Source organism: Hemiscyllium ocellatum, chromosome 6 (genome assembly GCF_020745735.1).
Source record: "Hemiscyllium ocellatum isolate sHemOce1 chromosome 6, sHemOce1.pat.X.cur, whole genome shotgun sequence".
NCBI classification, from domain to species: domain Eukaryota; kingdom Metazoa; phylum Chordata; class Chondrichthyes; order Orectolobiformes; family Hemiscylliidae; genus Hemiscyllium; species Hemiscyllium ocellatum.
The window spans coordinates 5159868-5186070 of record NC_083406.1 but is presented as its reverse complement, the minus strand read 5'-3'; positions in this window follow the sequence as shown (position 1 = coordinate 5186070).

Below are 26203 nucleotides of genomic sequence, written 5' to 3'. Positions count from 1 at the left end.
TAGTGGTACAATTACAACATTTAGAAGGCACCTGAATGGTTATATGAATAGGAAGGGTTTGGGGGATATGGGCCAAGTGCTGGAAAATGGGACCAGATTTATTTAGGATATCAGATTGGCATGGATAATATGGACCGAAGGGTCTGTTTCCACGCTGTACATCTCTATGACTCTATATGTGGGCGGCACGGTGACACAGTGGTTAGCACTGCTGCCTCACAGCGCCTGATACCCGGGTTCAATTCCCGACTCAGGCGACTGACTGTGTGGAGTTTGCATGTTCTCCCCGTGTCTGCGTGGGTTTCCTCCGGGTGCTCCGGTTTCCTCCCACAGTCCAAAGATGTGCGGGTCAGGTGAATTGGCCATGCTAAATTACCCGTAGTGTTAGGTAGGGGTAAATGTAGGGGTATGGGTGGGTTGCGCTTCGGCGGGTCGGTGTGGACTTGTTGGGCCGAAGGGCCTGTTTCCACACTGTAAGTAACCTAATCTAATCGATATTTCATTGTTATACTCTATATCTGGCAACACTGTATTTTTCTCCCAAGGCTGGATAATTTGCAGGTAACTTCATCCCAATGTGTGAAACTTCCAGAAAGGTGATCAAAATAGGAGACAAAAGTTTCTTCACACCTGACTGAATTGCTTTGCCTTTTGCAAGATGTTCGGGTGTTGCAGGTTAATATGGCCAGTATTGAGTCTATAAGCAATGTGCAGGGATTATGTCTGCACAAACTCTCCACACTTACACCCACTTTGGAGTTAGAGAACAGACAAGTGATTTGCAGGAAAGTGGCATTTTAGCTTATGGCTTTCCAAAGGACAACACTGCCATTGTGTGCTGGGAAATGTGCAATGGGTCATTCACATCATTACTGTCACTCAATAGCCTGCCAGGAAATGTTGCACTAAGTGCTGCCTCTGTCATATTTACATACTGTCCTAAGAACGCTGAAGCATTTCTGGGTAATTCAACCATCTACGCAAACGCGAGAAGGAAGTGCCTCAGAATTGCCTTCAAGCTGCTGCCCATGACGAGGGACTGCACTGCACAGCACTCCGATTTCATATGTTGACTGAAGCCAGCCTAACCTCACAGCCTTGTAGTGTGAATACCTAGTCTCATTGTTGCCTTCTCTTGAAAGGTGGGAAGGACCTGAAAAAGTGCAGAGACTTTAAGGTGGGATCAGCTGAAGGCACATCTACTGAAGAGAAAAGATCAACGAATACAAAATCATCAGATTCACTTGTGTACTCTCACTGACTTGAAGCTGCTTGACACCTAACTGAGAAAAATTAAAACCATGAAGTAAAGTCCAAGCCCATTTTAATTATCCAGGAAACAAGTTTCCATGGCATTCTGTTCAGCTTCTCATGTTCAATGACTCAGGGATTTCTTGTCTTCTTTAGAAAGTCCCTCCCAGTGATGGTCCTGACCATCATCCTCAGAATTGCTGTCAATTTTCTTCAGGTCATCTGTATCCAGGATACCAGCTTCTCCACACCCTCCCCTTTCTGGCTCTAGTGTAAATAGATCAACATGCTACAATGAGGGGGTGCACCCTGTTAAAGCATAATTGAAGGCATTGGAGAGGTAAAAGGTAATGGGCTGTGACAACATTCTGGCAATAGTACTAAAGATCTGTGCTCCAGAATATCCTTCACCAAGCAGTTCCTGCATAGCGACAACACTGACATCTACTCGCCTCAACAATGTGAACAATTGCCCAGGTTTGTCGTGTACAAAGCAGATCAAATCCAGCCCATCTCATGAATGAATGAATAATAAAAAAAGTACATCCATGTTGTTTAGTGTAGCCTATTCTTATAGCACACTCCTTTCTTCCATAAAGGTTTTAACTTTCATCGATGAAAGTTAAAGTAAAGTGGTAACATTTATTGCATGGCTCATGCAATGCTATTTGACATCTTATTTCAAAGAACCTACAGTCATTCCTTAATATCATTTGGAGTGAATCAAACTGGTGAGAGACCTGTACCTGTGATGCTGCAGACCACAGGAGGAGGCTGAGATGGATCATCAACTCTTGTTTCACACTGAATATTGTTGCTAAAGTTTCAGTTTATCATTTCCGCTGGTGGTTCCAAGTGGAGTAACAGCGCAGTGTACGGACTCCGATTAATGGCTCATCTACTCTGTCTGCTTTAACATGTTTTCCTTTCAATGTTTTTCTTCTTTCACAACTTAGTTTAATCTACTTGCTGGTATGAGGTGCACATTTGTGCAGTGTGGAGGGAGATCAGCCCAACGTGGTGACAAGAGAAGCCCTCAGCATCATTGGTAATCATCCTGATGACAGTGAGAGAGGAAACAGGCAGTCTGCAGGGAGCAGTGAGAGCAGGAACAAGCAGACTGGGCAAGGGGCAGTGAGAGTGGAAACAGTCAGGCTGGGGTAAAGGCAGTGAGAGAGGGAACAGGCAGACTGGAGAGGGACGGTGAGAGTGGGAACAGGCAGACTGGGGTAAAAGCAGTGAGAGAGGGAACAGGAGGCCTGGGGAGGGGCAGAATTAAGTAGTAACAGGCAGACTGGGGAAAAGGCAGTGAGAGTGGGAACAGGCAGACTGGAGAGGGACGGTGAAAGTGGGAACAGGCAGACTGGGGTAGAGGCAGTGACAGTGGGAACAGGCAGACTGGGGGAGGGGCAGTGAGAGTGGGAATAGGCTGACTGGGGGAGGGGCAGTGAGAGAGGGAACAGGCAGACTGGGGGAGGGGCAGTGAGAGAGGGAACAGGCAGACTGGGGGAGGGGCAGTGAGAGAGGGAACAGGCAGACTGAGGGAGGGGCAGTGAGAGAGGGAACAGGCTGACTGGGGGAGGGGCAGTGAGAGAGGGAACAGGCAGACTGGGGGAGGGGCAGTGAGAGAGGGAACAGGCAGACTGGGGGAGGGGCAGTGAGAGAGGGAACAGGCAGACTGGGGTAGAGGCAGTGACAGTGGGAACAGGCAGACTGGGGTAGAGGCAGTGAGAGAGGGAACAGGCTGACTGGGGGAGGGGCAGTGAGAGAGGGAACAGGCAGACTGGGGGAGGGGCAGTGAGAGTGGGAACAGGCAGACTGGAGGGTGCGGAAGGAGAGAGGGAATGGGCAGACTGGGGAAGGCGCAGTGAGAGTGGGGACAGGCAGATGGGGGAGGGGCAGTGAGAGTGGGAACAGGCAGACTGGGGAGGGGTAGTGAGAGTGGGAACAGGCAGACTGGGGGAGGGGTAGTGAGAGAGGGAACAGGCAGACTGGGGGAGGGGTAGTGAGAGTGGGAACAGGCAGACTGGGGGAGGGGTAGTGAGAGTGGGAACAGGCAGATGGGGAGGGGCAGTGAGAGTGGGAACAGGCAGACTGGGGGAGGGGTAGTGAGAGTGGGAACAGGCAGACTGGGGAGGGGTAGTGAGAGTGGGAACAGGCAGACTGGGGGAGGGGTAGTGAGAGAGGGAACAGGCAGACTGGGGGAGGGGTAGTGAGAGTGGGAACAGGCAGATGGGGAGGGGCAGTGAGAGTGGGAACAGGCAGACTGGGTAAGGGGCATTGGCAGTGGGAACAGGCAGACTGGGGGAGGGGCAGTGAGAGTGGGAACAGGCAGACTGGGGGAGGGGTAGTGAGAGTGGGAACAAGCAGACTGGGTAAAGGGCATTGGCAGTGGGAACAGGCAGACTGAGCAGAGGCAGTGCGAGTGGGAACAGGCAGACTGGGGGAGGGGTAGTGAGAGTGGGAACAGGCTGCCTGGGGAAGGGGCAGTGATAGGGGGACGGTGTAGCCTGGGCTGACTGGAGGTGTGAGAGCGCGTTGAATTCCCCGGGGCAGTGGTTGGGATGGAGTCAAGTCTGGAGCAGGGGAGGTTGAGCCCTTGTGAGGAGTGTGATTTCAGTGTGGCCATGTGTTGAAATGTTAAATATGTTTCTCTGTTTTTCTACACTTTAGTGAGAAGGATTGCAATAGTTAACCTTTTAACTTGGTTTACTTTATGTTTCTGCTTTGTTACAAGATTCTGAGCCTAGGTACCTTTGTACCTAAGATAATGCTGTCAGTGGTGACTGGTGAGTACATGTGACAACAAATGAAATTCATATCAATGATTCAATTCAGTTGATGTTGGGGCTCCCTATATTGAGGGTGTGAGTTCTACAGAGTACAATGATACCTAAATGTGCAAAATAAAACCTGCTTTGTTAGGTACATTCGACAATAATAAATCAAATCAAAATCAAAAAGCTGGTTTGCGATGCAGAGCAATGCCAACAGTGTAGGTTGAAATCCTGGCCAGGCTGAGGGTATCAAGAAGGATTCTCCTTATTGACATGTCCCCTTGTCTGAGGTGTGGTGTCCCTCAGGTTAAACCACAGCCAGTCGTCTGTCTCTGAGAGAGTAGCCAGTGGTCTGGTATGACTATGGCAACTTTATCTTTTCTCATCTTTTGTTCCGAACTGGCTGAAAAGGAATTGACTGGAAACAACTGATGATGAGTGCCTCGATGTGATTGCTGATTGAGGATGGAGATTTGGCTTTTATCTTGAGAATCATCAACTGAAAAAATGCAAGCCATCATGTTCTGTTTTTGTTTTCAAGGAGGTGACCAGCCGTCTGGTGAGAGGAGTGCAGCTGATGTTGTTTATATGGATTTCACTAAAAATTTTGACAAGGTCTCACATGGGAGATTGATAAAGAGGGTAAAAGCACATGGGGCCCAGTGCAACTTGGGTAAGGTGAATGTAAAATTGGCTTAGTGACAGGAAGTGGTGGTAGAGGGCTCTTTGCGTGGCTGGATTCATCTGTCCAGTGATGTAGCACAGGGATTAATGCTGGGACCCTTATTGTTTGTGATATAGATAAACTATTTTAATCAGAATAATGTAGGCATCATGGGCACACATTGTAGATTGCACTCAGTTACGAACTTGACTGAATCGTGAAAATACTAACTTGTAAGTTTGATTCTCCTGCTTAATGCTAAGATTCCTTCAACCATTCTTCCTTATTGATGGCCTAACAGCTTTATCAGGAATGAGAAATGTAAATTGATTTACTATTATCTTCCCCCACAGGTTTATAAAGAAACTAACTGAATCTCCTCAATTCAATGGACTTTTTCTGAGAGAATGGGGAAAGGAAGACATGGGATATTTCCAGAGCATCAATTCAATCTTGCAGTATCACCACAAAACAAGCCGAAACTGTCCAATTAAGTCCTGCTCTCCCGCGGAGCTTTGCAATGTTCTACTTTTCAAGCATGTATCAAAGCTCCCAAAAGATTGGGATTCAAAGCCCACGTATCCCTAAGGAGTGTTACAGCCTGTCTGAACAGGGTGATTAAAATAGCTATATCTAATCCCTTTTCGAGAATTGCTAATCCGTCCGCTTCCACTAACCTTTCCAGTTGTGCGTTCCAGATTACAGCCTCTCTCTATATTAAACCATTCTTCTCGTTTCACCCTGAATTCTTTTGGCAATGATCCTTAGTTTAGGTCTCTCAATTTATGTTCACAAAACTCTTGCAACCCGATACAATATAAAATCTCCCCTAACCATCACTTGTCTAATGACAGCAGCTCTCAGCTTCTGAAGTCCTTCTATGTCCCTGAAATCCCACACTCTGATGTTATTCTATTCCTGATGAAGGGATTTTGCCCGAAACGTCGATTTTCCTGCTTCTCGGATGCTGCCTGACCCTACTGTGCTTTTCCAGCACCACTCTGATCTAAACTCTGGTTTCCAGCATCTGCAGGACCCACTTTTGCCCTGTTGCTCTAGTGAATCCTCGTGTCACTCTTTAACAAGGGCACAAGAAAAATGTTGAAAGTCAGTTTTGCGTCATACGCTCAGAGACAAATTAGATGCATACCGGGTTCCCCCAAATCCGAATTGCAATATTCAGCAGGAAAGTCACGAGTGCTCGTTCTCCTGCCTCTGCTCAGCTGTTATAGAACATGCAGGAGGAAGAGGATCTAGGTACAGAGTGAGATTCCTGAGCAGTCGATATTAGAGTGAGGATGTCTTGGAGGTTTTGGCAGGTTCAAAAGTGGACAGATCCTTGGAGTAGTATTCCAGGCTGCTGTGGGAGATGAGGGAGGAAATTACAGGGACTTTAACCCAAATGTTTAATTCCTTTCTGGCCACAGTGGGAGGATAGCTAGCGTGAGTCTCCTATCAGCGATAGGGAGAAAATAAGGAGGGATATAGATCATGGCTTTGTCAGAGGGAGGTCATGACTAACAAATCTGGTTGAATTTTCCAAGGAGGTGACCAACCATGTGGTGAGGGTAGTGCACCTGATGTTGTTTATATGGATTTCATTAAGACCTTTGACAAGGTCCCACATGGGAGATTGATAAAGAAAATAAAAGCATATGGAATCCAGTGCAACTTCATAAGATGAATGCAAAATTGGTTTCGTGACAGGAACTGATGGTAGAGGGCTCTTTGTGTGACTAAATTCCAGTGTCCATTGGTGTAGCACAGGGATCAGTGCTGGATCCCTTATTGTTTGTGATATAGATAAACTATCTCAATCAGAATATAGTAAGGATGATGAGTAGGTTTGCAGGGGACACACAGATTGGCTGGGTGATTAACAGTGAGGAAGGAGATCTTGGGTTACATGAGGATTTAGCAGATTGGTCAGATAGGCTGTGAAACACCCCTCTGAAGGCTGATATTCCATTACCAAATCACTCTTTATTTACACATACACTGAATGTGACACTGACCCAGCTCGCATAGAGTCAGGTCCTACAATGAACAGAACCTCTAACCCTCCTGGTTATATCTGTCAGCTAGGACTCCCTGATTGGAGCTGTTAACCTGGTCTAATCAGGGAGTCCTGGCTGACTCATATTCTATGAGATCCATCTGGCTGACCTAATTCCACTCACAACAGTAAAATCAGTGGCAGATGGAATTTAACCCTTATAAATGAGAGGCGACACAGTTTGAAAGAACTAATAAGACAAAGGAATACTCAATGAAGGACCTGATGAAAGGCTTATACTCGAAAAGTCGATTCTCCTGCTCCTCGGATGCTGCCTGACCTGCTGTGTTTTTCCAGTACCACACTCTCGACTCTGATCTCCAGCATCTGCAGTCCACACTTTCTCCAAGGGAATACTCAATAACTGGCTGGAGACTAGAAAGCTCAGAGGAACACAGGATCTTGGGATGCTTGTCCATGGATCACTGAGGTGGCAGGACAGGTTAACTGGGTAGCTACGAAGGCACACGGGACACTTTGCCAGTTGAAAGGTAGATTATTAGAGCAAGGAGTTTCCATAGAAGCTGTACAGTACTTTGTTAAAGCCACAGTTGAAGTACAGTGTGCAGTTCTGGTCCCCACACGATAGGAAGATTAAACTGGGAGGGTGTGAAGAGATTCGCCTAGATGTTGCCTAGAAAAGAGCAGTTTGCCGATGTAGAGGGGCTGCATAACTCGGGGTGTTTTTTTTGGAGTAGAAATAGCTGAGGGGGGACCTGACAGTGGTGTATAAGATTATGAGGGGTATGGACAGGGTAGATAGAGTGCAGTTGCCCCCTTAGTTGAAAGATTCATAATAAAAGGGTACACCTTTAAAATGATAGGGAGGACATTTAGTGAGGACTTGAGAAAGCATAAATTCACTCAGAAGGTGGTCAGGATCTGGAATGTACTGCCTTGGAGGGTAGTTGTGTTGGTAACATCACAAACTTTAAAAAGTACTTGGATGAGCATTTGAAATGCCCTACTATTCAATGCTATGAGCCAAGAAAGTGGAACCAGTGAAGATTTAGTAAATGTTTGGCAATACAGACTTGATGGAGCAAAGGACCTGTCTTTTGTGTTGTTCGAATCGCTGATGCCAAGCAGAGATTTGGGACCATGGAGGTTGCTTATCCTCCTTTTGTTCAGTAAAGGAAAACAAAGTCAGATTATGAAGATGGGGGAAGAAAAAATAACTTTAAGGTTCTTGGATAGGGATGAATTTCTTTATAAAGGAACAAAGAGGGGGAGTAAAACCAAAAACACAAGGTAATTTCACAATCTGATGTGGCTCACCTCCAAAGTATGTTTTGATATGTCTCCTTCCCCTCATACAGCAGTAACCTTTTCTGAATTATTATCCTGATCATAAGCCTCCTGCTGTTTGACGTATTCAATAAATAATTTAATAATAGGCACCCATCGTGAAAATATTACAGCAGCTTTGCTTGGCTGTTACCCTCATTTAAAATTCATCATGCAATTTGTATATCTCACCACTTCTCACAGACTTAATTACTGCATAGAGGTCTCCCAACATTTCTTACAGTAGTTTTGTGCAGGTTTTATTTGGTACATTTTTAAATGTTCTCTATTGTAGTAATTATTTCTGTTCATGTTTTAATCGCTGTGGAAGTATCATAAAACAGATATTGCAAAATTTTCATCGTGATTTATACATTTCTATTCAATGAACATAAATGTTGTTTTCAAAGTCTCTTGAGTTAGATTTTATACTAAACATAACGGTTGCATCGCACACTTGCAAATACGTTCAATTAACTTTCTGGACCACATTGGTGCTGCAAAACAATTGCAAACTTTAGACTGAATGGGTAGCAGTGACACTAATGATCTTGTAAATGATGGAAAAACAACTTGCCTCAGATTCTGTAAATTTATCTGTTTACAAATAATAATATGGATCTGGCATGGAGAAAACTGTGTAAGTTATAAGACATTGTACATTTATGAATCATCCAGTAAAACAAATAAATATCCAAATGTCTTTAAAATATTGTGACTGTACCTGCATTTACCCTTGTCTCTGAAAGTTCATTCCACACGTGTAAAAGTTGTCCCTCATGTCCTTTTTAAATCTTTCTCCTCTCACCTTAAATATATGGCCCCAATCTTGCAATCCCCACCCTGACAGAAAAGACACCTGCTGTGCCTCTTTTCTGTGCCCCACATGATTTTATAAAGTTCCTCAGCCCCCTATGCACCAGAGAACAAAGTCCCAACCTATCACTCAAACCCTCCAATTCTTGGCAACATCCTGGTAAATCTTTTCAGAATCTTCTCCAACTTAATAATATTCTTCCTATTACAGGGTGACTAGACCTGGATACAGTATTCCAGAAAATCATGTGCAACCTTAATTTAAATCTTGAGAAAAAAAATCTCAGACCCACTCCTCTATTCATCAAACTAAATATAAAATTCAATCCTATTTTGGTTTCTGCTACTTAGGGCCAACATCATTATAAGATCCTTAATTTGCACTGGCTTGTTGTACAATACCAGATCTAACGTAACATGATCTCTGGTCAGCTCAAGAACATGTTGTTTTGACAAACTTTCCCCAAAACTTTTAATGAACTCCTCATTGAAGTTACCTTTGTCCATATGACTTCTGCAGATTGTAGGTGGGTTAGAATCTCCCATGATCGCTCCCATACTTTCCCTACAAGCTCATCTTAATTCTTCCTTTATGCTCCACCCTACCATGTGGTTACTGTTAATGGGCATGAATAAGACTTCCACAAGAGATTTCATACCTTCAACATGCCTCATCTCTACTCAAATCCACTTCCACATTTTGGTTCTTTAACTTGTGTCATCCCATTCCATTATGCTATTACTATCACTAACTAACAGAACTATCACTAACTAACAGAACCATCCCTCCATCTTTTCCTAGCTTCCTGTCCTTCCCAATTATCTGGACCCTTCAAGATTCAGGAATCAATCTATATCACCCTGCACCCACATCTCTGTAATAGCTACCAAATGGTACTATTTCTATTTATGTTTTATCTATCGATATTGTTTTGAATGCTATGTGCATTCAGATATGGAGCCTTTTATTTTATCCTTTAATATATTCTATCCTTTCTATTGGGATCCTCTATCACTTCCTGCCATAGTCGATTATTGGTATTGAGTGGTCTGGAGCAGTTTTCCCAGACCCCGGGACAATGTTGGACGGCAGTGACTGAAGGAGCAGAGAGGGTGAAGGCTACAGAGAGGGAAGGATGAAATTTTGAAGCTGTTTCCATTTTAGTAATATCAATTTAATATTCATTTATTCAGTATTTTGCCATTTATACAACTTGTTCAGTAATTTATTCTGTAATCAAAGATCACACTGGAACATCATCACTTTTCACTGTGCCAAGGTACAAGCAGCGATATACTGAACAAGTAAATATATACATCAACATTCCAGCCACTGGCAGCAGTACATAATTTGTACTTCCTGGTTACTGCCATGTATTTAACATGTAGTCAGCACTAAACGTGGCATTGAATGGCTACACACCAGGACAGGGATGGAAAAGCAAGAGATGGTAGCATGATATCTAACTAGTTTGTCCTGTTAAAATCAGCCTGAAACTTTATAAGGTGCTGTTTGATTGGAGGCGATGCTTGGAGTCATTCTGGGAAAGCTTTTACTCTGGAAAAGACGGGACAATAATATAACAGGGCTGGCACTGCTCTGCACAAATCAGCAAGGTGTCTTGTGAAAGACGTTGACAGGAGGAGAGGACATCCTTTAGGGAGGCATTCCAAAGGCAATGGGAGCAGATTGCCGAATTGTTCAAAGACCTCCAGTGACCGAGATGCAGTGCCACAAAATCTTCAATGGTCAAAGTGAGAGAATGTATCTTCAAATGCCACATCCAACCATTTTCCCTCCCAGCGTCAAACCAAGGACAGGATACCTTACTCCAAGTACACAACGACCACCAACCTCCAATCACGACTCAATATTCCTTCAGAACTTATTCTCACTCTTACACAACTGGTACAGCTGAATGACAGTGAATCATGACCTATCACCCAAACAGATTGTACCAAACTCACTAATACATATTCCTCACTTGCATGACAAGGTACTGCATCAAGGGTAGCAGTATTTAACCCACAGGGAAAAGATACTGTCGCATGTCTTCACCATGTCATGTTAGCTATCCTTCGAATGGTGCCATCAAAGAAGACAGTCTGCTCAAAAGTGATCTTCTTCCTTGCAGGCTACTTTCTTTTCACCTCTCCCCCCCCTCCAACCCCAGCCCATAGCATGACCTGTTCTCATTGATGAGCTGCAAGCTGGTGGGATAAGCATATGCTTCTTGCTTTTTACTTTTCTATCACTTTGTTCCATTCAATTTCAGCTGCCCATAACTGCAACTACACCAAGCAATAGCACAGGAACAAGACATAGTGGAGGAACTATGGGAGAAATGTTGTCATTTTATTTCATAGTCATGAAATTCCACAGACTAGGAACTGCTCAGGTGATTGGTTCCTCTGAACTGACTTGATTCTCCTGTGGGAAGAAAGTGTTCCACCTTCTGAACTGAACTCCAGATTTTTCTGAACCAAAGCATTGAACCATTTGCTTTGCAGGTAATAATGAATCAATTGGGTTACACTTCCTGTTATTAACCTAACAATATAAATATTTTAGCCATTACCACCACAATGGGTCTTCCAGATATTCTACTACAGTCACACAATTTCTTGTGACTGATGTATTTCAATCATTGTTCCAAGGTGACTTTCTGACTGTTATCAAAAATAATTTACAGAACTGATCTATGTCCATTTTAACATCCAAATCCAAATATATAACACATTATGTACATTTTATCAGAAATAACGTTTATGTTAACCCTGGACATTCCGTGGCAATAAAAATGACAGCTATAGGCTGAGAAAGTCCTATCCCCTTATGAATTGACATATTTATGGTCTTAAATGCATAATCTAATGAAAAATTAAGCATCTAAACTAATTTGAATTCATGTGTTCAAAGTAACTGGTGCAATTCTCACTATTTCAGCTTTAAGACTTTGCTTGTGGCAGGCCCTTTATTTCCTGTAACTACAGTCACTTTGTTCTGTAAAGATCACATGCACAAGAATTCATCTTCAAGTATTTTTCAAGTCTGAAAAAAAACGGCCTCTTGGCAATTGCAATTTTCAGCTTATCTTAATTACACAGCGCATTATGATATTTCTTGGAATCAGAAAGTTGGAATGTATGATTAAAGACACTATCTACAAGCTTTATTTGATTCCTAACAACTAAGGTAGGATCTTATACTGCTTTGTACTCTGCTTCAGTGACAGAGTTCTTACTTCTGAGTCTGAAAAACATGTGTTCATGTTCCCTAACAGAGAACTGAATGCAGAATTTAAGCTAACATTATATTACCGCAAATCACAGAGATTAATATTTGGATCAGTTACACAAGGGGACCACGTGAAATCCCATTGTCATTGAGTCAAACAGCAGAGAAACAGGAGCTTCAGCCCAACATTTCTTTGCTGACCAACAGTCACCAGACTACACTAATCCTAGTTACCTACGCTTGGTCCATAGCCTACAATACCTTGGCATTTTAAGTACTGATCCTGAGTTGGACTGGAAGGTCTGTTTCCGTGCTGTATGACCCTATGATTCTCCAAATGTTGCAAAGGTACTTGGTTGGACCACCCTATTGCTGCATTGTCTTTCTCAGGTCCCTTGTAAACCACTTTTAACCTGGGTCATCTGGTCTTAGACACATCTGCCACAGGGAAATGATTCTCACAACTTATTCTGTTTATGCCTGACATAACTCTTTATACCTCAATCAGATCCTTCCTCGGCCTCTTCTGCTCCAAGGAAAACAAACCCAGCCTATCCACAGTCTCCCCATAACTGAGACTTTTCATCTCAGGCAACATCCTGATGAATCTACCCTGTACAGTGTGGCAACTGTATACAGTGGCACACAATTTTCCATCTGTAGCCTAACCAATGTTTCAAAAAGTTCTAACAAAACTTTCTTACTCCTGTATTCCATGTCCTGGCTAATAAAAACAAGCGTCCAGTAAACTTTCTCCCCAACCTGTCTACCTGTGCTGACATCTTTGGGGTATTATAGATAATAGATAATAGGCGCAGGAGTAGGCCATTCTGCCCTTCGAGCCAGCACCACCATTCAATATGATCATGGCTGATCATCCTCAGTCAGTATCCTGTTCCTGCCTTATCCCCATAACCCTTGATCCCACTATCCTTAAGCGCTCTATCCAACTCTTTCTTGAAAGTATCCAGAGACTTGGCCTCCATAGCCTTCTGGGGCAGAGCATTCCACACACTCACCACTCTCTGGATGAAGAAGTTCTCCTCAACTCTGTTCTAAATGGCCTATCCCTTACTTTTAAACTGTGCCCTCTGGTTCGGGACTCACCCATCAGCGGAAACATGCTTCCTGCCTCCAGAGTGTCCAATCCTTTAATAATCTTATATATCTCAATCAGATTCCCTCTCAGCCTTCTAAACTCAACTGTATACGAGCCCAGTCGCTCCAATCTTTCAGCGAAACGTAGTCCCACCATTCTGGGAATTGACCTCGTGAACCTACGCTGTACTCCCTCAATAGCCAGAATGTCTTTCCTCAAATTTGGAGACCAAAACTGCACACAGTATTCCAGGTACGGTCTCACCAGGGCCCTGTACAGCTGCAGAAGGATCTCTTTGCTTCTATACTCAATTCCTCTTGTTATGAAGGCCAGCATGCTATTAGCCTTCTTCACTGCCTGCTGTACCTGCATGCTTGCTTTCATTGACTGATGTACAAGAACATCTAGATCTCATTGTACTGCTCCTTTACCTAACTTGACTCCATTTAGGTAGTAATCTGCCTTCCTGTTCTTGCCACCAAAATAGATAGCCACATATTTATCCACATTAAACTGCATCTGCCATGCATCCGTCCACTCACCTAGCCTGTCCAGGTCACCCTGTATTCTCCGAACATCTTCCTCACATTTCACACTCCACCCAGCATTACGGACTTGTCCAGCAAGGTCCCTTTGTTCTTCAGTACTGCCTGAGGACCTGCCATTCATTGTGTATAACCTTCCCTTATTAGATCTCTCAAAATGTATCACCTTGCTATTATCGAGATTAAATTCCACTTGACATTGCTGTGCTTCATTTACCAGCTGGTCAATATCAGATTGTAGCCTGAGACCATCCTCTTCACTATCAAGAACACCACAAATTTCATGTTATCTGCAAACTTACTAATTATACATTTTACATTCACATCCAGGTTGCTAGTGCACTTAACAAGTAGCAAGGGTCCCAGCACCTATCCCAGTAGTACACTGTTGGGTCACTGGCTTCCATTCACAAAAATAACCCTCCCCCATCATCATTCACCTCCTATTTGCAACCCAATTTTGGATCCAGTTTACAAATTTGCCTTGGATCCCACGGGTTCTTACCCTCTGGACCAGTCTTCTATGTGTGACCTTGTCAAAGGCTTTCTGATCTCCATATATGATCCCTATCAATACATTTTAGCTAACTTGTTCAAATAATTCTGTTAAAATAGTCAGACAGGGATCTTCCTTGGTTATCCCTGATCAATCTTTCCAAGTACTGATTAATCCTGTCCCTCAGAATTTTTTCTAATAATTTCTCTACCACTGACATCAGACGAACTGCTCTGTGGAATATCTGGCCTGTTCCTGCTGCCCTTCTTGAACAAAGGAACCACATTAGCTATCCTCCAGTCATCTGATACTTCCCTTTGGCCAGCGAAATATTAAATATATTGACTCGGACCTTAGCAATCTCCCCTGTCTCCCATAGCAACGTGGGATACATCTCATCAGGCCCAGGAGACTGATGCACCTTTACGCCTGCTGAAAGATCTAATACCTCCCCCTTATTAATCCTAACGTGTTGAAGCACCTCATAATCCCAACTGAAATCCCTGGCGATAATGTTTTTCTCCTCTGTGAATACAGATGAGATATATTCATTCAAGACTATACCCAATAATCCACTATTCTTAATAGTCTCATAAAATGCCTTGAGATTTTCTTGAATCCTACCTGCCAAAAATATGTCATGGCCTCTCCTTGCCCTCCTAATTTCTTTTTTAAGCACCTTCCTTGACTCCCTTAATTCTTGAAGGCCCTTCTCTGTTTTTAATCTGGTGTCCCTGACATAAGCTTCCTTTTTCTTTATCAAACCATCCCTTTATCCCTTTGACCCCCAGGATTCCCTGGGCTTGCTGTCCTTACCCTTCACTCTTTAAGGAACATGCTGAGCCTGAAAACTCACTGTTCAATTTTTAAAAGGCTCCCACTTACTAAATAATAATATATAGCAGATTCAGAAGGAATTGTCCCAAAGACTGAAAATTCCACTGGCAATTCCCTGGACCTTGGTACCCTCCAAAGTATCCATTCAAATCAGAATTTGGAGGGTTCCACTGGAGTTAAGTTGTTCCAGAGGAAACATTAGATTATTAAATACCTGGTCTTATCGCTGAGTAACTAATCAACTGAGCACCTCCAACTTAACTCACATGCCCCAGTTACACCCACCCCATCCAATAAATAGGCTAGCCCCTGAACTAACATGCCCTCTCCCCAACCAGGACCCTAAAGCACCCACCACCAGACTAGATACTCCCCATCTACTCCCCAGCAACTCCCTTCAAGACTAGGACCCGACATAACTAGGCCCTCTCTCCCCAGGACATGACCCCTTCCCCCATACCCCGGCGTGCCAACCCATTCATTAGACCCGACTCCTTTTCACTGCTGTTGGATCTGACAACATCCTCCTATAGCACTCTGTAGAACGCGACACACCTTCCCTCGCAGGCTGACCTCAAGCATCCTTCTCTCAATGGAACCAAGCCCCCACTCTGCCCCTTAACCAACACACCCAGTCCTTGCCTCAGTCACAGCACTCCACAATGGACCCAGCCCCCTGACAGCAGACTCAACCTCCATCCTCCACTCCAGATCAGATCTCTCGGTCCTTGCTGCTAGATCTGCCCCTCCTTTAGTCCTTGGGACCTAACTACCCCTTCCCTCACTCTCCCACATCATTCCAATTGGCCCTGCGTCAGAAATGTGGAGCTCTCTTTCATGGAATTAAAAAGAAGCCGAGTGGTAATCTGCATGAGATTGCAATTCCTCAGAAAATCCAACCCAATCCGTCTCGTCAAAGATTCAGATCTGGATCTGTGAGAGAGCTTATAGGTAAGTGAGTCTTGTTACAGCTTGCTTAACATATTGCTGAGGTTCTGGTCTCCTTACTTGAGGAAGCCCATACTAACCTTGGCAGCAGTTCAGAGAAGGTTCATTAGGCAGGTCCATAGGATAGAGGTAAAAACAATGACTGCAGCTGCTGGAAACCAGATTCTGGATTAGTGGTGTGGAAGAGCACAGCAGTTCAGGCAGCATCCAACGTGCAGCGAAATCGATGTTTCGGGCAAAAGTCGATTTCGCTGCACTTTGGATGCTGCCTGAACTGCTGTGCAGGTCCATAGGATAAATGAGTCAGGCTCAGTGGTTAGCACTGCTGCCTCACAGCAGTCCTGGGTTCAATTCCCGCCTATCTGTGTGGAGTTTGAACATTCTCCCCGTGTCTGCGTGGGTTTCCTCCGGGTGCTCCGGTTTCCTCCCACAATCCAAAGATGTGCAGGTCAGGTGAATTGGCCATGCTAAATTGCTCAGTGTTAGGTGCATTAGTCAGAGGTAAATATAGGATAGGAGAATGGGTTTGGGTGGGTTTCTCTTCGAAGGGGCAGTGTGAACTTGTTGGGCTGAAGGGCCTGTTTCCACACTGTAGAGAATCTAATCTAAAAAAAGATTAAATAGATGGAACCTGGATTATTCGGAGTTGTGAAAATGAGAGTTGATCGAAATGAAATTTTGCAAGACTTTACAGCGTAGGTGGTAGGAAGGTATTTCCTCTTGTGGGAAAATAAATGTCTTCTCTTTAACATGGAGAGGAATATCCTCTCTCAGAGCATTGTGAGTGTTTGAAATTCTTTCCTCTACTAAGCAGTAGAGGATGGGTCACTGAATGTGTTCAAGACTGAAGTTGATTTTTGTTCAGGATTTATGGGGCCAGACAGGTAAGTAGAATTAGCCATGATCTTTTTCAGTGACAGAGCAGGCTCAAGGAACTAAATAGTTGCCTGGAGTCATAGAGTCATATAGCATGGAAACGGACCCTTCGGCCCAACTTATCCATGCAGACCAGGTTTCTGAAACGTAACTAGTCTGATTTGCCTGCATTTGGCCCACATCCCGCAAAACCTTTCCTATCCATGCACCTGTTCAAATATCTTTTACATAATTGTACTTGCCTCCACAACTTCAATTCCTACTTTTTACGCTCTTATAAAATACTCGGTGCACAGACACTATACAATATTGAGTTCACTTTACAACACGAAAGCCTTCGTAATCAACATTTGATTGTCAATTCCTGCGAGCTATAGATCTATTCCATTTACCTAATAAGCCCAATCATTGTACAGGAAGTTCCCCAGCTGAAATATCCAGTAAAATATCAATGGAAATGATCAATAAATGCGCTTTCAAGGAGCAAAAGAACCAGGGAAAAGGTGAGATTTTTTTAACATAAATGAATTTTTATAATCGGGAATGAACTAACTGAAACTGTGTGGGAGGCAATTTAATAGTATTTTCGAAATGAAAATGAATACACACTGAAAAAAGAAACAATTGCAGGGATATAAGGAATGAGTAGGAAAGTGGAACTAATTGGATAGCTATATCAAAGATTCAGCATGGTCAGGAGAGAACGAATGGTCTCCTTTGCTGATAGATTCTAGTGAGGGAAAGTTTCGTATTCAGCTTTCATGACTAATTACACTTCCCATTTAATAAATATCCATTCCCTAATTATAGCAATAACGTACCAAGAAAAACATAATGGCATTTTAAAAATTTAATTGTGTTCTAAATATTTTTGCTTTCATTATAATGCAATATTCAAGAGCATTTTGCATAATCTGGAGTAATGTCATATAATGTTCCATATGTGCACAAATTGCAAAAATGAAGAATGAGGAACCAAAATATCTAACACAACAGCAGTGCAATAACTGAGGGTATGATAACAACTTTGGTCTGTTCCTAGAACTTCCATTATGCAACTATAAGTTTAATTATTTATAACAGCTGAAAATAATACTTTGTCTTCCATATTTCTCAATGTCTACTGCATGAACACTCCTATCACCACAAGTCTTTCACTAATTTGAAAAGCAAAAAAACTGAATCATAATGAGGCTAAGATTTGCCATTGTTTTTGTTATCAATCTTACTCTGAACTGGTAAGATTATTATACTCAACAACATGGAAAAAAAAGCAGCATTGCCTGTCAGAAACATTTAATTAAAAAGTGATTAGCAGCTCTGCTGTTCAAACAATGGAAAAATGGTTAATGAAGCTGAATGCTAAACTAGACCTGCAAGGTTAAAGTAGAAAACCAATTACAAGATTCAACCAATGCTATAACTGTAGCTTGCTCTTAATTCCTACGTGCATCATAATTCACTTTATACACATCTCTCTTCCAGCAGAGCACATTTGTCTATGTGAACTTTGAAAATTAATAAAGCTATGTGGAAGGATGAAATCAATATAACATGTCAGCACACATGAATTATATACACAGCACCACTGCAATAAAGATAAGGCAGAGCGGTTCAGTGTTTGTTTTAAATGGGTGCACTCTTAAAATAAAATGGCTTTTCTAATTAAGTTCAGCTTAAACTGGCATTTTATCAATTTATTTAACCTTCAGAGTTAATGCTGTAATTTTTTGATGGTTCAAAAACTTCTGGCAGGTTTTCTGCTACCTCATTTGTAAGCTGACAAAACCACCTGTGTCGGTGAGAATAACACAAGAATCATTACAGATGAAGATTCAATGAGAACAGCAATTATGAGTGCCCTTACCTCGAGAGAATACAAGGAATGGCACAGCTTTGTACACACACCATCAAAATGCATCCTGAAGTTGTATCATGTTTATTGGGTAACATGTGGAGGAGTATTTTCTTCAAAACTGAAGCTTAATCATAATGGAGCCAGCATTAATTCCAGGCAGATGGGGAACAGGGTGTGAGTGGTATGCAAGTCTTGTTAGCCACTTTGTGAGATCAGTGACATTACACTTTAATTAGCAGCTTTGTAGGTAAGTTGTGAACACTGTAATTGGAACGCCTTTTGTGTTCATCAGTCAGTCTCCTGCCTTCTACTAGTCAGTGTATTTCAGATGGGAACCAGCTCCAGAGTTCATAGGGTAGTGTTATGGGGAAAATCAGAGTCAAAGTCAGGGCTCAACGACACAGTATATTGTATAAGGAAATACAGGAGCTCCAGGGAAAGAAAGACATCAACAGCACACTGGGCAGCTGGGAGTCTTCTCTCAACCCAGAGCGCATGTCAAGATACTTTTATACATGTTGTGATATAATAGGTCAGTGATGAGGTTATTGTTTCTGTAGCATAGTCTGTTTGCTATAAACATTGTAGAATCATTGATAGTTTCGGTGCAGTCATTGTCAGTTCCAGCACAGCCTTTGTTAATTTAAGCGCCTTCGTTGTCAGTTTCAGTGCAGAGATTGTCAGTTTCAGTGTCTGTGCGGAAGTCCATTGCTGTAGTAATGGGCACTAATCGTTCTTCCTGAGAAGGACGATTACTTCAGCCCTGGCTATTAGCACTTTGTATTGAGTCTGCATCAAACAGTTAGCATTTCTATGAAAGGTGTTGGCTGGACCCAGACAATTCGGCAGGCAGTATACGCTACTCATGTGTATTCTCTCCCTCACCCAACTTAAACTAATCAACGTGGTTGTGAGTGCATCGTGCTGGCATTCTGGTGTGTTTGCTCTGCTGTCTCTCTCCATATTGTGGCCCGGCGGCCATCTTGTGTGTCAATTGGCTAACTTATGGCACAGCGGCCATTTTGTGTGTCTGTGTGCCTAGTGTTAACCTGCCCTGTGCCATCTCCCACTTCAGTATTCAGTAGATTTTTCTTGTTCAGGATTGATTATAGCAGGCTAATTTTGTTAAGCTTACCTGAATACCAGTCCTCCCCACTAGGAAACCAGTGAGTCGGTTTAAAATTTGCACCAATATTTTAATTTACAACAGTAAAGGTTTCAACATCATTGCAGTCGCTTACTGACATTTGTGGCACCATCTTCTGCAGAAATGCAATATGCAATCATATTTTAGAGAACCTACTACTTATACTCATCAATGGAAAGCAAGAAAATTAGATGTAGTACGAAAGGCCTAGCAAGCACTACAATATAGGGATGGGTGGTATGTTCTCAGAAACCACCACTGTGCATGAATGAAGGAGCATGTAAATAAAACAGATGGTTAGCTCACCATCTTTCTGGTCACCCCCAGACTGCCCTTATTATAGTACACAAAGTGTCAGTCAGCTCACTCAGATTTAAGCTTATTCAGGCCCCTTAAGTTGCTAGTTCAAAGCCTCTTAAGAGACCTTTTCTGCCTTGGAAGACAGTGGATAGGGCAAAGAAAGCAACCATTTGCCATTTCAACCAAATCATGGCTAAAAACAAGACATTGGGTGGCACAGTGGCTCAGTGGTTAGCACTGCTGCCTCACAGCACCAGGGACCCTAGTTCAATTCCAGCCTCAGGTGACTATCTGTGTGGAGTTTGCACACAGTGTCTGTGCGGGTTTCCTCTGGGCGCTCCAGTTTCCTCCCACAATCCAAAGATGCGCAGGTTAGGTGACTTGGCCATGCTAACTTGCCCATAGTGTTCAGGGATGTGTAGGTTATGTGTTTAGTCAGGGGTAAATGTGGAGTAATGGGGTAGGGGAATGTGTCTTGGTGGGATACTCTTCAGAGTGTCAGTATGGACTTGCTCGGTGAGGGGCCTGTTACCACACTGTAGGGATTCAATGAGGAAGGGGTAACATCTACTTTGGAGAGATCCTCTGTACCCATCAGAAGATACGCCCTCAACATGGTTCATTCTCCTTTCTGTCTTTTTACCTGGCCTCTCAAAGCTCCACCCCAAAACACTTGCCCCAACACACACCGCTTCCCTCATTTGGGTACCCAGTCCTTATCCAAACAAAAACTCTAGACTTGCCTTTCACCCTGATGTCCTTTCTGGCAGTACCTTGTAGCCTTGCTGTAGTCATTGTTGATCTCTCACACTACTGGCGTTATTCAAGTGCCTGGCAATCGGGTTGGTTGGCAGCTCTTCAAGCCAAGACCTCCTATACCTGAGGGCAAAATTCCCACTCTTTTAGACTGGGATGGGGTAGCCTTAGAAAAGTATTCTTGCTGCCTGGCAAGACACCCACTATCAAATTCGAAGCATGAAGTCCAACCATCTTAGATGTTCAATAAGATTTGAGTTACTGTTTGTTTTGAAATTCCCAGCTCTTATTCAAGAAAATCAATAAACTGTTGATTTATTTTATGAACATTTACAATTTATAACAAAAATGTGTTCTTAGACAAATTGATGTTCTGGGGATTTCACTTTTCTGTTCTTATTAATTTATTGAATAATTAGTGTGTGGGTGGAATAATTCACTCTTAAAGGGACATGAAATTATTGGCCTAATTTTCCATTTTTATTCACAAACTACAAAATCAAATAGCTTACTTTACGTTTCAAAATTAACATTCTCTTTGGAGGAAACAGTACTGCACTCCATGCATATAATTGACTGATTTATTTCATTGATGGAAATAATGATGGATTATTTTTGTTTTAAAAGCATACCTCAATACATATACAGTTTTATATATATATGTATATATATATTTTAAATGATTCATTAAACTGATGGGGAATTAGGCTTTGTGAGATGATGTGACTTATTTTTCAAAACACTTCACTCTGCTATGTTAGCCCATGCTGTAACTGAAGACTAACTGGATAAACAACTAACATAACTGTTTTAAGTCCCAGAAATCACGCTATTGGCATTTGGGGTACCATTTTCTCCAAGTGCACAATATGTGATCATGTTCTGAATTGGGGAAAGTGTTTTTGAACATTTACAGCCGCCCGTTTTGTTTTCATTGGTGCTACCTTCTGTGTTGTCAGTGGCACAGATATCATACAGATTTGCCAGATCAACATATCTCACTGCACAAACAGATAACTGCTGCCTTTTCTTTTACTGGCCATCGCTCTATCAGCTTTCCAAATTCAATGAATCAACAACAGAAAACACAAATGAATTTTTGTGTCAATGCTCGCATTTCTCAAGCTCAGGGAGTAATATATTAGCATTCATGTTGAAGTATGTACATTGCTATAGATCCTATACTGCAATCAAAATGTTTGTTCTTTTAAATGGGCAAATGTTCAGCAAGTTCCCGGGGTGATGTCATGACATGTCCTTCTGTCCATATTGTCACTTGCTATGCACTCAGTGAGAGATGAAAGTTAGTGTCAATGAATAATATTGGTCTTGCTTGAGTCAACATGTGTTACCATGCTCTGCATGTAGAATTATTGTATTTTTAACTTTTACAAGAATTTTGTTGTTTGATTTCATTTGATTTGATTTGATTTATTGTTGTCACGTGTCTAAGTGCAGTGAAAAGTTTTGTTTTGCATGCAGCACAGGCCATAGGGTGGTTGAACAGAGCAAGGATTGCAATGTCACAGCTGTAGAGAAGGTGCACAAAAGCAAGATCAACATTAGTGTTGAAATTTGAGAGGTCCATTCAGAAGTCTAATAACAGTGGGGAAGAAGCTGTTCTTGAATCTGTTGGTCCATGTGTTAAAGTTTTTGTATTTTCTTCCTGATGGAAGAGGTTGGAAGAGATTATAACCAGGGTGGGAGAGATCTTTGTTTATATTGGCTGCATTGAGAAATGTAGGTCAAGGTAATGGATGGGAGATTGGCTTGCACGTTCACAACTCTCTGTAGTTTCTTATGGTCTTGGGCAGAGCAGTTCTGTACCAAGCCATGAAAGTGAGAGCAGAAAGGGGAACAAACCCAGCTCATGAGTCAGCATTTATTTTTGCACAAACCAACAACTGCCTTCTATATCCTCAAACCATGATTCCAACACTTCCTCTTAATAATGTTTATTATTTGCCTGATCTTAGCCTGAGGAAGGTCATGCTAATATGTGGAATCTTTCTCTCTGAATTGTCTTGCCTGTATTTGTAATGATTTTGAAGTTTCCCAGAGTGTAGACATTCTAAACTTTCTTCAATGGTTATTATTCTGCAGTGATTGTTGGAAATGGGAATGAGGTAAGGGGAAGTAGAAAAATTGGATTTAAAAGATAGGACTGATCTGAAATATCCTGATTTTGTATGTTGTTGATGATGATGCACTGTCAATATTTAATGTATCAAACATTATGGGGTCTACATTACTCTTAGCTGGCTTTTTTCACTGAATATACTTTGTATAATTGTTGTCCTTTTTTATCTCACAAAAGGTTTTGTTGTGAAAAGTTCTGAAAAAGTTAATGTCAATGGTGTGGAATAAGCTCCACCTCTCGTGATGATGTTACAGGTGGAGGAAGATGGGAATCGAAGTCTCACCTATAGCTCCTGATGCTCTAAAGTCATTACACCTCACAAGCTGGAACCCAACCTGACAGACCCTTGTCATATACCCTTTTTTAAGCTCTTTTCACCTGATCTGCAGTTGTTTCTGTCATTGGGATCTCCACTGTTAGCTGCACATATTTTTGATATTTCTTTTAATGGTATAATACCTCACTTTTGTTAACCAAAATTGGTTAATTACACCATCAGAGCTCTCCATGTACAGAGCATTGCAATAGTGGCGGGTTTTGTAGAATTCTGTTTTTTTATCATACCTTCAATATTGGTAAAATAAAGTGAGTCAAGTGACCTCTCCTGATGTCTGCCTAACATCAGGCCTGGATATTGTGGCTGTTTAATGATAAGAAGGAAGTCTGGACTGTTTGCAGCAAAGAAGGTGGACCATTCTCAAAACGCGGAGACATGACTGCGTCAATGATGGTCAGTCTGCTCATCTCCAAAATCCCAGGAAGGTGTTGAGGAAGTAACGTTGTAAATAGTTACACTTTAAACTATCCACTAACCTCCAGGATGGAATAGAGTCGGAGGAGGGGTGGGGGGGTGGGGGAAGTCTAAGGAAGAGGTAACCAGCATCGATACCTGCAAAGTCCATGAAATCCACATTGGAACGGAGATTGGGTTTGAAGTAAAATGCATGTCAATGCAAAGCTATTGTGAGACCAGGTAGACATTTTCCCAAAAAAGTACCACTAAACCTCTCAAATGGCTGATCTACTGTGTCCAGGGAGAAGGTGTACCCAGGGCCTGCGGTCTCCATGGTCAACCTGCAGAAATCCATCATCAGATTGAAAAACCCTAAATCCATGGGGATCCACCTAGCTTGCGTGAGTGAGAGACTCTCTGGGAATAAAACCCTTTACTAAATTTGCAAGTTATGAGGTGGCGACAAAGAAAGAAAAGTAAGTCTTCAGGAGCTAAAAATCAATTTGGATTGAGCCCTTGAATGACTGCTCAAAGGCCAGTGTAAATTGTACCCATGAACTAGATTGTCTGTTAAAAGTGAACAGGGAAAGGTATGTTCTGTCACTTTCGGAATACTCCAAAAGCTTGTGATTTCAAATAAAACTTTTGGACTATAACCTGGTGTCATGTGACATCTGACCTTGTCCACCCCTAGTCCAACACCGACACATCCACATCCTGTCGCTTAAAATCTACAATTAGCCAAAATATGTTTAGCCAAAGCTACTTTTAGTTTGTTTGTTACAGTAAAAGTTTTAAAAAGTGAAGTTTTATGTCAGCTTTTAGCATTTTACTTAAGTTGAATTGTTTTCTAAAATTCTATATTGGGATCATAATAATATTGACAGATCAGTGTATTCTATAAACTTTCTTTGTTTTCCTCTTACTATTTGCTTGTTCACAGTTTGATCCTTCGATCGTTCTGTTCAGTAAATTCTAGTCACATTCTCCAAATCCCTCCAAAACCAGCATTTTCTAAATTTAAAATCTTGTACAATGACTCACCTTTCTCCCTTGCAAACAGAAAATTGAATTCAATTAAATTATGGCAATTGCGAGACAGGTGCTCCCTTAACATTACATTATTGACTAAGTCAAGCTCATTACTCATTTGAACTCATTATATATTATTAAATCCATTTATATAGCATCTTTTATAACTTCGGGATGTCTCACAGCATTTTACAGGCTATTGTCACACAGGAAATATGATAGAGTTCTGAGGCGTAAGCTTAAAAGTTGAAGCTCTCTGTTTTACAGATCAGCTATTGAAAATTTTTACAGTCACACCAGCTGGTTTCATCCAGGGTACAGAGTGTGTGTGTGTGTGTGTGTGTAGAGGAGTGTGTGTGGTCTGGAGGGTATGGGCACAACTCTGCACTCCATTGTTTTAGCCATTGGTGCACCGCACCACGACAAGGTAACCTGGGAAGCTCATTCACTGTAGGTGACCCTTCCAGACAAGGAAACCGAGTGGGGACGAATGATGGTGAGGAAGAAACATCTCTAGGCTCCCCTGAAATCTCAAGCTGTTCTTTCGGTGTCTGGCATCTCCATCACCACCACTGCTGTGCCTGGGACATCGAGCATTGGACAGTGAGTCTGCTCCTGTCCAGGACACTGTCAGCATGTCTGGGTCCTCTGCACCAAAGCCCCTGGGGTCCTCTGCCCAGATATTGAAGACCAAAGGGTGCCACTTTCGGGCATGCTCAGACCTCAAGACAACAGCTGGAAGCAGTGAAAGGGGAAGAATAAGAAAACCATAAGGGGACATATAAATGACATAAGTGACACTTCATTATACAGAGCATTTGAAATTTGTAAATACATGTTAAATTTTTATCAGCTGTTGTTTTAGCTGCAGCAACATGAATGAAGTTGAGGGAGGTTAGCCAGCCTTCACAGCCACACACAGATGATATTTCGAGATTTTGCTGCAAACATTGGAACAGGAAATCTCCGACGGGGATAGTAACAGAACACACTTCCATGGACCTTTTACATGTGCACCTGAGTCAGATATATACTGGGTGAAGGTGGGTACTGCAGATGCTGGAGATTAAAGTCAAGGTTAGAGTGGTGCTGAAAAAGCACAGCAGGTCAGGCAGCATCCGAGGAGCAGGAGAATCAACTTTTCAGGCAAAAGCCCGTCCTGCTGAAGGGCTTTTGCCCAAAACATCGGTTTTCCTGCCCCTCGGATACTGCCTGACCTGCTGTGCTTTTTCAGCACCACTCTAATCTTGGCTCAGATACATACTGCACCAGTTATTTGACACACACACATAGTAGGAAAAATGAGAATGTTCCCCACTTTCCTCCCCAGTTCCTACATTAACTAAG